The sequence below is a fragment of the Anopheles merus genome, chromosome 2L (genome assembly GCF_017562075.2).
Source record: "Anopheles merus strain MAF chromosome 2L, AmerM5.1, whole genome shotgun sequence".
Taxonomy (NCBI): Eukaryota; Metazoa; Arthropoda; class Insecta; order Diptera; family Culicidae; genus Anopheles; species Anopheles merus.
The window spans coordinates 15,252,457-15,264,890 of record NC_054083.1 but is presented as its reverse complement, the minus strand read 5'-3'; the positions used below and the strand labels follow the sequence as shown (position 1 = coordinate 15,264,890).

Sequence of the window (12,434 nt, the reverse complement as noted above, 5' to 3'; positions counted from 1 at the left end):
CAACAAAGAAAAACACGATTTAAATCAAAATATATATTACTCTTTTGTGAAAATTATACATATTCATACATTTTCTGAATGTCTGAGCACATCGCCGGAAAAATTAGGAAAAAATGTAATAAAAATTGTATTGAATGATTATACATAAAACAAACAGCGAATATCCCTTCATTTGTGTAAACTAAACTTGTGTAACTAAAGTAACTACTTACTATTTTAACTACTACTACTTTAGCTAACTTACTTTTATAACAGTTGGAAACGTCTGAAATGCGCTCAAACCAAATAAAATATAACAAACATCAAACTGCCTCAATGGCTCCAAACACTAGCTCCAACAACAACTCATCAGCGCTTTGATCGCCCCGGCCATTACGATTTACTATCCCGTTGATAGCTTTGTACAACAGATCTCTGGTGTGTAAATATGAATACGGTACATATTTTTGTTTACCATAAGAGTATTGAAGAATTTTCTATATACTTATCAGTAGTGTAAAAGTCTACTAGAGACACAATTCATTAGCTTTTGCTTATTTATTATCTTATTTTATTTTAAAAAATAAATTTTAATTTTAACTGTATTTAGAATATAAACTACAAGTATTCGAATTTATTTCAATATCCTTTCAAATTGTAATTATTGTTGTACGCGATCATGCCGACCCTATAAAGGGTTTCGAGAATCATTCAGTAACACGCAGCCGCATAGTCAGTCCTTGCTACAGTAGGGTGATCCATACAGGGCTTGAACCCATGACAGACATGTTGTTAAATCACGTTAGTTGACGACTGCACCACGGGATCGACCTTAAATTACCATGAGATTTATAACATGCTTTTCTTCTTAACTTTTTTAAACTTATTCACAATTCAGTCGAGTGATGGATTACCTATCTAATCTAGTAAGCTTGAATCGATTCCATGTCAGTTTGCACTCATGTCAAAACAGTGCAATTTACTATATCAAGAAATCAAATGAAAATTTTTAAGTTACAAATTATTTGTTTTTTATTTGTGTTATTTGTGAACCTAACGTCACTTTCGTTTGCGCTTGTCTGTTTGTCATTACGTTTAACAATTTAATCTCTGGCAAATGCACCGAAAGTACGGTTTCATATTTACGCACCTTAAATGGTCAATGTTTACCCCAGTACCCCTCACTACTGATATAGAAAGGGTCGTTTTTCTTTTTCTTCCTTACTATTGACATCTGCACCATTCCTCAAAACAGGCGTGGCTACGTCTTGCTTTTCTTCTCTTTCTTCTTTTAGGTTAGGTATGCGGCTTACCTGATTTTTCTTCGCAACGCCACCATCGTACCACTGCACATGCGCCATTCTTTCGACAATCAACGAGCGAATGCACTGCTTCTTGTGCCAGCTGCACTTCTTTGGCCGCACCACTACGAACACAGTCGGAAGTCAGAATCGATTTATCGATGAAATCGACGTGTACTGTGTACGCTAGCGTAAGGGACAACGTTCACATCCCTACCGAAACACACCGAAACACACAGCAAGCGTCTCCTTCCCCTTCTTCCAGCGTATGGTGGCGGGAACTCGGCGCCCTTGTTTTCCACCCTTAAACCATTCATCAGCTGGGAGAGTGTGATGAGAGTGGACAGAACGTGCGTTTTTTTTTCTCTCCAACACATACACACACAGACAGACACACACGTGCGCAGAGTGAAAAAGCATGGACGGGATGGTAGCTTACGCGTTGCCAAAGGGACCAGTTTACTGACGGATGCACAGCCACCGTTCGAAGCGGTCGCACATGCGTTTTGTCGTTCGCACCGTTCAGACGTGTCTGCGCCCGCGGAAGTGACAGCAGTGTACGAACAGTGACCCACGAAAACATCGCCACGCCAGAATACATCGATCCGGCACGCGCCGTACGCATCATCCAGAGCTCGTATCGGGATACGGTGTTCGATTTTGAATGTGTTGAAAAATGTTGTACGAAATCGATCGGAAAATGGTGAACACCGTGCTATGAAAGATATGCACAACCCAAGATTGTGTGTTTCAATATTGCATATTTCGAATCGTTTCTTTGTCCGTGTGTGATAAAAGTGTACGTGCAAATTTTATGTGCAACTCCGTGCCGAAGCTTACGAACAGCCCAAACGCAAACCTCAATGACCATATCGTAGAGCTAGTGAAAATTTGACGCACCCGAAAACGAATGCCGATCTGAAGTGAGCAAACACACACGTGACCAACTGCAAACATGCTGGAGTTTTACCATAATCTCAACATTAACACCGGTCTGCCTCCTGCGGCACCAAATGCCGACACTAATTTAAAGGATAATAATAGCATGCTGGACGGTAACGAACGGGCAGGTAAGTGGCATAGACAGCCGACTGCGAAGGGAATGGGAAAGGGTGGACTGAACCGTGATTGAATCGTGTGTTCGTGGTGCATGCTCCGTATGTTACAATGTCAGTGGTCATCATGCATATTGCCAACAGACTTAGTTACTGGTCAAGATTGCTATTACATGAACAGTATCCGATGTTCAAGTTTTACCGTGCATGTCACGTGCAATAGCAAAAATATAACAAAAAGAACGATGATTAAGGAGAATCTTCTCTCTCTCTTCACTATTGGTAAGGCGTCCGTTTGTGGTCTAGGATTGCCAAGCCCTTTTGAAAAACTGCTTCGTGGACTACAATTTGATTCGTAGTATGTTGTTCAATACTACGAATGATGGGTAAGAATACACGGCCGTCGATGCACAAGTTAACGCATTTAGGCTACAGTATAGTATTTTATGTTTAAATTAAAATATTAATAATAACAAAATTATCAAAAATGAAAGAGTGCTAAAGCACTATGAATGCCTTTTTATTTTAATAATAGCATCATTTAACAGCTAGCCGGCAGATTGCAATTAAAGTATAACATTAAAGCAAGTAAAACAAATTTATACAAATACCTTAACCTTTTTCAATATAATCATGGGATCAAATCTTATTAAAATTAGCTATACTATTTGTCTTATTTATATTTATTTTTAGAAAAAACTACATACTTACCAAAGCTGAGCAAAAAGTTTACTGAGCAGCCAGTATAAATAAACAATTTCACAGTACAGGGCGCATTATGCTTATGAACGAAGCGCCTAAAATATTTACTCAATTTAAATTTATTTATTTATTTATTTGCGTTTTCAATATTTTTTTAGAGTATCTTTGCATAATTAGTTTCAAAACGTTTTTTTAAGTAAGTGCAGACATACGTTATTTAATTGGTTCCATCTTTCGTCAGCGTTATGAGAATTCGCGTTGTTTTAGGCACGGAATTCCACCATTTATAAATTGCAGTAAAGATAAATTATACACAAAAATAAATCATTCTCACTAATGTTATTTTTATTTAGCGCAACACCCATTATCGATCTTGACCTGCCTTTGCAACTAATAGCCTTCGCTATCAGTGACTTATGTATTACCCATAGCAGGATAGTCAATCCTACGTATCTGGAGACATACTACATACGGGGCTTGAACCCATGACGGTCAGCAAACCAATAGCATTTATGAAATATACATGATATTTTAAATACACCTGGCGTAGGATTTTTTCACCCCCAAAACCACAAAAACAACTTCTAAATGCACATTGCATACCCTCAAGGGTGGTTAACAGTGCTGAACGAAGGGACACGAAATGTATTCCAAATCTTTTGCTCGATTCACTTGTATAGAGCTGTACGTCATACAGCTTTGAACGAATAACCAATACATTTAGACTTTTGTGGGATGCTTTAGCCCATTAAAATAGAGATAAATTTAGGTAACGCTCCTTTTTTGCTATCTTTTGTAATTTTACACACTTTTTTTTACTAAAAATGATGTAACCAGGAAAACCTCGAAATTGGTCGTTTGGATGGTTTCTTTTCGTTTAGTTTATTTTACGATTTAAGGTCGCACATTTAAAAAAAAAAACAATAGCTCAAGCCTTATTACAGTTTATTACTGTATTCTACCGGCATGATACAATCGTAGAAGCGTAATATACAATCACGGCATTTAAAATTTATTATTAACTATAGTAACTTATTATTATTATTATTTACTATTAACTCTTAACGAAAAAAAACGCAAACCTTACGAAGCCAAAACGCAAGCACAATCTCAATCGATGGATCGATAGGTTCGGAAATATTTGCACATGGGTAAACACAAGCCCCACATGCAAGCCGCCCCTGCACCTATAGCAAAGGCTACCAAGTTTTCAAACAACTAAAAAATCATATTCTCCAACCAACACCAATAGCCTCGATTTACATGTTCCCGCTCATTCTCCCTAGCAAAACGGGTTAGCCGGGCTTTTCCACCCCAAAAAGGTGGTTTACATCATCTTCCCGCCTTCTCGGATTGTCTTCTCGTACCGTCGACGGGGAAGGCGCATGCGAACAACTTCAAGCAAGCGAAATGAAAGAGAAAGAGATAATTTTCATTTTGTGAAAGTAAGATGCCTTAGCATGGAAAGGAAAAAAGAGAACAGAGACTACTAGTAGGAAGGATATCTTTTAATCAATTCCAAGCTTTGGTCTACGGGACGCCATTTTTCGAGCACCCCGCTCTACAGAGTTGGTCGAGTGGTCGAGAAGGAACTCTCGTGCTCCTTTTCTTCACAGATCAGTCGTACAGCCATGTGGTCGAATCCGGTGGGAGTTGTTTGCACGGTAAAGCTCTGGTAGCAAGACCACTTTAACCTTCTCTCGGCCCTTGAGCTCAGTCGTCTAAAGCCTTCCTTTGATGATCTTCAGCCAAATTTCCTATCACGAGCACACGCCGCCACAAGGCCATTAGCAAAACCGGCCACCTTAACACTTACCTCGCCCGCACATCCAAGACGCAACTGAAGTAGACGCATTTCGCTCGAGTGCCTTCGGTTTCGTGCCTTGCGGAAGTGCTGCGTAGAGTGTGGGAAAAGTACGGCTCGTTGCCAATGGGAGCATTTCAGGGAAAATAATACCATTCGCCGAGAAAGTTAACACTTCACCGAAACATTAACTTCTACGGCCAACGGCGCCGGCTTGGCTTCGGCTCTCAGCTGGGAATAAAGTGCTCAACCGAACTTAACCAATCCTTACTATCCTCGAAAAGCCACAAAGCTAAGTCCGATCGGACATCCTGAATGGATGGATGGATTGTGATTCCGGCCTCTTAGCTTCCCCCCCCCCCCACAACTCAACCCCCAAAAATGCCCCGAAAAGCGGAAACCCGGTGGGCGATACGGAAAACTTTATCCACCGCTAGTAATATGGGCATTGGAATGGGGCTGGAATCGTAATCGATATTCTCGGTTCGTTGGGTTAAAGTTAAGAAGCACCACTCCAAACGCGGCTGCAGCTCAAGACGACGGTCTTTGCGCTTGGTGGGCTACTGGCAGGACGGTACGCTTTACACACTTCAATATTCGGCCAAATTTGTTCGCGTGACCGCTCAATCGAGTGGCTGCCCCGCAGCTTTTGTGGCAGTGGTATTGGTGGCAAGTGGGGCAGACTAAAAATATCGCTGGGCTTTATCGGTTCCTGTGTAAAATGAGCCTTTCGAAGGTGCTTAAAGCGTTGTATATGATTGTTGGTTCAAAGGTGGCTTTAATACTCATGGCTACGCGTATAAATTAGGAGAGGTGTCGACACAAATTGATGGAATTTCCTTAAGTCCTAAAAGGAAACTATGAAACTATCTTAAATTAAAGCTTATTTTTCAATTACAGTTGCTACAAGCATTAAAGTTAAACGAATAATCATGTTGTCATTTTAACGTGACTTTTACTTTATCACTTTCCAACAAGAACGATTCCCATTTACCAGCGATTCAAAGCATCTATAAAAGCACAGTCTGTTCCCAAATTACGCGATTCTCGATTTAAGCAGATTCGATGACATGCGGTTTTCTAAATTTGACAGATTAAACAGATCAAATGTGAAACCAATACAATTTGCTTCAAGAACTGTCCAATGCAGTATAAATAGCTTGCTAATAAATTTAATCCACTTAAAAGCCAAAAATATCAAAATTTTCTGCATGTATTGTATCCAATTTACCATTTATTTAGTGTATAAAAGTACTTAAAAGCCAAAAATATCAAAATTTCTGCATGTATTGTATCCAATTTACCATTTATTTAGTGTATAAAAGTACTAAATCTAATCAAAAATACCGAGTAATCAATTGTATTATGGCCGAAAACCGCGAAATTTGACATACGCAGATATTCAAGTTACGCAGATTCCAAGGGAACGTACAAACCGCGTATCTCGGGAACAGACTGTACAAGGATTCTTTTTTCATATATTTTACTTTTAGCCAAATATGTTTACCTAACCATCGCTGGATCTACTCTATGCTGCATTTGGCTTAAGAAATGTATGCTCTTGAATTGTTTATTTATTGCTTTGCATCAGCACTTTTCAATTTTTTGTTAAATGTTTCCAATTGTATACTTTCATTAAATTAATAATTATTCGTACCTTAACCCTTAACAATTACCACGTAAATATTACATAAAGTTTCACACTAACAAGTAATAATATAGAAATCAATCACAGCAAAGAAAATTGTATTTGTAATATCAAAATTTACCAAAAAAAAGCATCATTACAAAAAGTTTATCTCCTTTTTTAGGCTAATCGATAAACATATTGCAGGTGCAAAGAGATAAACAATTACAGAAATTTTATCATCATACAACACACCTCGCGGGAATCAAAACATATGATCGTGATATTGATTAGTCAAATACAATCGCACACACACACATACAAACAAAAACACTTGTTATAAAAACTAGACAGAAAAGATAGCGAAGTAGAGTAGAAAAAACCGCGCTTTCACCTCATCGTACTATATCGTACGGCTGCCTTCCTTCCTTTTGTCGCGTTGTGTGCCTGTTTGGTATGATTTATGCATGATTTATTGTTATTGTACATTCGGGTCCTGCAGTTTTTTGCCCTCTGCCCCCTGCTTTCTCTCGGCAAACAGAGCGCCAGCCATACCGTAGTACCGAACCAATTTGCGGAACATATCAATTCACGCGTAGGGAGCGACCGAACAACCACGTTTCCCAACAGCTGATAAGCGTTAAGCACAATATTACAGCCTATGCGCGTACAACCTTCCACATTGTTTGCATATTCGCCGTCGGTAAATAATGTTCACGATGGAATGTTACGAACAACCTAGTAACACGTACATTTTGTCTAAGAATTGTACATTGATCGTATAATATTTTTTCATCATTTCATTGCGATTTTTTGAACCTTTTTATAACAAATCAATTAAGCAATTCGGCGTACGACCGTTCGAAATAAAACACAAAGGAATAAATAATATTAAGATATTGAAATTGATCGTAAAGAGCCATTGTCGAAAAAGTATCCATCAGAGGAAATCTTTTCTTCGCTGCTTCATTTTAATGGCTTTCTTGCTTTGCAACAAACGTCCTTTTCTTGCGTTTAAGTAATATTTTATTGCACCATTCAAAATTCATCACTTTCACCCCACACCCCAACCCACACGTCCAACAAATGCATGCCGTTGCTTACTCTGACGCTTTCTTGCTTTAACAGAAAAACCGTTCCTCCCACCTTGGGCGTCCACCATTTGAGGTGAAAAATTACCGCACACTCATAATTTACAAGCTGTTGATAAATGACTGATCGTCAAGCCCCATATAAATGCCCAAAAAAAAAAAAAAAACACACACACACACACACACAGAGGGATCTATCAAGCAATGAAATCAGGTTGTACAGGACGATACAGCGACTGTAAATCCAAAGGACAAAGAGAGAAATGTACATGAAAAAGCGGAAAAACAAAACAGAAACCCAAACATTCGTTGGTATTTGTCATTCCAAAGCAAAAGTTTTCTGATTGAGCATAAGCTCGGAGGTCATTCGAATGATGGCTCCCCGCGTCCTCCCACTAACGCCTACCACTCTCCCCCGCCCCCCTCCTCGACCAGCGGACTGGTTGCCGCACTAAAACGTGACCAATTTATTGCCGTTTGCTATTGCTGCACTTAAGCCCCCATATACGCTGGGCTTCGGGTATGGCGATTAATATTTGTTTATGCACTTGAGCGTATTCCCTCGCCTTTCTTTCGCAATGGCTCCAACATTATAATTTTCCTTTCCAGTCAAACTGTCCAACTATTTATGCTCATGTCATATTGATGTATTTTAGGGGCACTAAAGTTAAACCGTTGTTAAAGTAAATCTGCCATCTGCAATCGATTAACGCACAGATTAACATACATGAGATTCTACATTTAAAGAACATATCATAATCCAAAATGTATAATTAATAATTGAACTTTTTATAGATACATTTGAACAACTATTTTGAATCTTTAGAACATAAAGTAATGCGTTATTGTGTCCATATTAAAATTACAACCACACATAGGATTACTATTTCATGATTATATCAGATTTTATCATATATTTTTCAACAGTAAGCGTCCTTTAAGGCCGGTCTCGTAGTACAGTCGTCAACTCGTGCGACTTAACAACATGCCCGTCATGGGTTCAATCCCCAAATGGACCGTGCCGCCATACGCGTAGGACTGACTATCCTGCTATGGGGGGAAATCATTTAGTCACTGAAAGCCAAACCCACAAGTGGTGCAGGCAGGCCTTGACCGACAACGGTTGTTGAGCCAAAGAAGAATAAGAAGAAGCGTCCTTTAAGTCAAAGAAATGCACAGAAACATGATTAAAATATTTAAAATTAACATTTTAATTGGTGACAACAATAAATTCCACCGTATACTTTACAACAGTGATTCCGATTGAATCTTTCAAGTATTTTACAGTAAGTAATGTATAGCTTTTCATGAAGAACTACCTCATGCAACATGATTCCAAAGAGGTCTTCTATAAATTACGTAACGGTCGTATGAATGAAGCTAGTATACGGTGTTAAGCCCGGGTTAAACCCAGGCTTCAGTGCGAGTGAAATTGAACGTGGAATTTTGGGGTCTTCTGCTATATTTCATTGCATATTAATCAGGATATGGCTTATCGTACACCAAAAGAAGGGAAAACCCAACTAATTAGACCATAATTGTGATAAAATAATAAATTAAATGCATTCCCTTGTGTGATTCCAACAATGCATCCAATGCATTCCAACATTATTTGCACCGTAAACAAAGCGGGAAATCACCAGGAAATGAATTTTATTCATTATATCAATATGTTTTACAGTCTTAATATTGGGGAAATTGAATATTCTATTCGAATATTCTAAAAAAAACTAAATTTAACGTTCACTTCCACGCAAGGTCTAAATCAACCATTACAAATAAAAAGAAGTGGATTCCAACTGTGCTTGGTGTACTGGGTTGTTAAATATGTCATCATAAATTTGAAATCCATACAAAAATCCATGGTAATTTTATTAATCAAAAGAATTGATTAAACAAGGACCCATATCTGTCAAAAAAGTCTTAATTAAAGTCTTCGAAAGTTGACGAAATTGTATGATATGAGCTCATTTCGGGGCTGACCCACCAGCTCTGGGCGATATCGAAAGCACAGAAATGCAACAGCCTGTTATGTGCTGGTCTTATGCGTTCACATCCGCTCCGAAAATAACACCACGGCTGCTAGTTTCCATAACGCTTCCGCCGTTCATGCAACCAACACCTATCAACCGCCGCAGCCGACGGGATTTCTAACCTGGAGGCAACCAAGGGTGGAATAGGTCAACAGAGGAAAGCTAACCTAGGCCTGGTACTATTTCAGGCAATTATTTTTGCGAGGAAATCATTCAAATGTGCATGCAACTGGGAAACGTCTTATAAGTGTTAATACACTACAAACATATTTTAATGCACCTAACACAACTTTTTATAGCACAATTGTAAAGCTTCGATGGTTAACGCTTCTCCAATGCAAATCTTTTGTTTTGCAGATATCGTCGGTACAATCAAGAGCGAAAAAACGCAGGAAATATGTGAAGGATGTGGACAAAAGATTAAGGATCGCTACTTCATGAAGCTCTCCCCGGACCAGTTCTGGCACGAGCAGTGCCTTCTCTGCTGTATATGCCGCATACAGCTCAGCCAAACGTGCTACACCAAAAACACCAAGGTCTATTGCAAGGATGATTATTATAGGTGAGTTTTCACAGGAAAAGACAGTTAGAAACAGTTGATATAGGAACATGCTGCGTATGGATGGTATTTGTAGAACAAAAAGACCAGCCAAAACGTTTGCCCCGAACGTCATGTTTCACACCCCACAAAATCCTACGTACACATTGGGCTATCAATGATAGAAATCAATGGTGCTGCGGTGTCAGCTTTTGCTCAATCAACAGCAAACAGTCCCTCTTCGCTTGTACCGGCTGTTCGGATCACGAGAAATCCAGTAGAACCCGTTTTTTCATCGGCAAACTTCAGACAGACAGACGAATTCGTGGGCTTTTGTCACCTTGCCTGGGTGGTCCATGCCCAACGGGTATCCCACGATCGCCCTAGCAATTCCATCCGGTGGTACTGGTTTCTCAGTCGGCGACGAGGTCGTTAGTGTGATAAAATTCCTGCCCTTTATTTCTGCATGACACAGCCCGCCAACCCACTAGGTCTGATGCTAGCAGCTTTCCACACGAAATTAATATTTTTGGCCTCCCTATATTTCATAGGATTTTCGGTGTGTCATCCGTGCATCAGCAGAACCAGCAGCATCACCAGCAGCATGGCCAGCAGCCGCAGCAACACCAGCGCGACTGTTACGGCTGTGGCGAACGTATCGCGCCGAGCGAGATGGTGATGCGAGCGAAACATCTCGTCTACCATCTGCACTGCTTCCTGTGCTACACCTGCAACCGGCCGCTCCAGAAAGGCGAACCGTTCTCCATCCGTGCCGGCAAGCTAATCTGTCAGCATGATCTGGAGAAAGATTTCTACGGTTCCGCGGCCGCAGCAGCGGCATCTGCGGCTGCAGCGGCAGCAGCCGCCATGCATCACCTCCACGGTGGAGCTGGAGCGGGACTGGGGCCACATCTGCCACCGGCCGCCCACCTCTACGGAGACGGCGATGACTACCTGCTCGACGACGGACTGCGAACGCGGGACGGACGACGCGGACCGAAGCGTCCGCGCACGATCCTCACCTCGGCCCAGCGCCGCCAGTTTAAGGCGTCGTTCGACGTGTCGCCAAACCGTGCCGCAAGGTCAGGGAGGCGCTAGCAAAAGACACCGGCCTGTCGGTACGAGTCGTGCAGGTGTGGTTCCAGAACCAGCGCGCCAAGATGAAGAAGATCTCGCGCAAATCCAAAGCGAACGCCAACGGTGCGACCGATGGCGAGAAAAACCATTCGGACAAGGAGGACAAATCAATCAAGCTGGAATCGCCGAGCAGCGACCACAGCCACTATCTCGGACTGGACAGCTCGTACAGCTCTTCCAGCCAACCGTTGAATCCAAACCTGCCCTACTCGCCCGGTAAGTGTCCCTCAAGCGTTCACAGGCTTGTTGTATGTAGTCATATACTAATGATGCCTTACCATTACAGACTTCCCCGACAATTCCGATGCCAGCCTGTGCAGTTCGGACATTTCGCTCGACGAAAGCTTCGACAACGTGGACGAGGCAACGTCCGACACGATGTCGCTGCAAAACCTGGACCTACAGCCTAACCTGCACAGCAACGGTGTGATGGGGGGTGGTGGAGGAGGGCAGGGCCCTACCTGTTCCGGTCCCGGGCTGCACGGAGGTGGCGGTGGTCCACAGCAACTAGTCAATCACAACAACAACACGATCGGCTCGATGATGGCGTCGAACATGGCGGGCAGCATTACGCACATCGATAAGCTCTACCTGATGCAAAACTCCTACTTCAACTCAGCGCAGATCGAACAATGACTGGGGCGGAATGGTTCTATTGCCGCATCAGTAGTTGGTAGATGAATTAGCACACCGAAACTAGTCAATCGATCGGAAGCAACATAAAAAAAATCGGACAATTTCCAGGCTAACAATGACAATGACTTCAAAGTCAGCTACTTGTAGACAACAGAACTGTTGCTTTCGGAACGGATTTCTTTCTTTATGAGATTGGTAGGTTTTAGTAATTTATTGTTGTTACGGAGTTTTAATTTCCCTTCCGGAAGCTCAGTTCAAAGACAAATAGAAGCATTTCACAATGACAGTCATCGATGGCTATGCAACATCCCGCAATGAAGCTAAACTGAATCCTAACAGCGCAATTGTGAAATATGTAAAAAACAAAGACAAAAACAATATTTCAAAAAAAAACTACTTGATTGTTTGCTTTGTATTACTTATCGATGACGTATTTGTTTGAAAAAGGTATTTGTATTTGTTTTGCAGGTAAGCTCTAAAGTGTGTAATGTACATTTAGAGATCTTCCTCTGGCGCTTTTAGAAAATATAT

The 12,434-nt window shown here is 41.0% G+C and overlaps 1 pseudogene; it reads left to right on the top strand.

Annotated features, from left to right (window-relative positions):
- The first annotated feature begins 948 nt into the window (after positions 1-948).
- LOC121594305 lies at positions 949-12,056 on the top strand (annotated as a pseudogene).
- Positions 12,057-12,434: the final 378 nt, after the last annotated feature.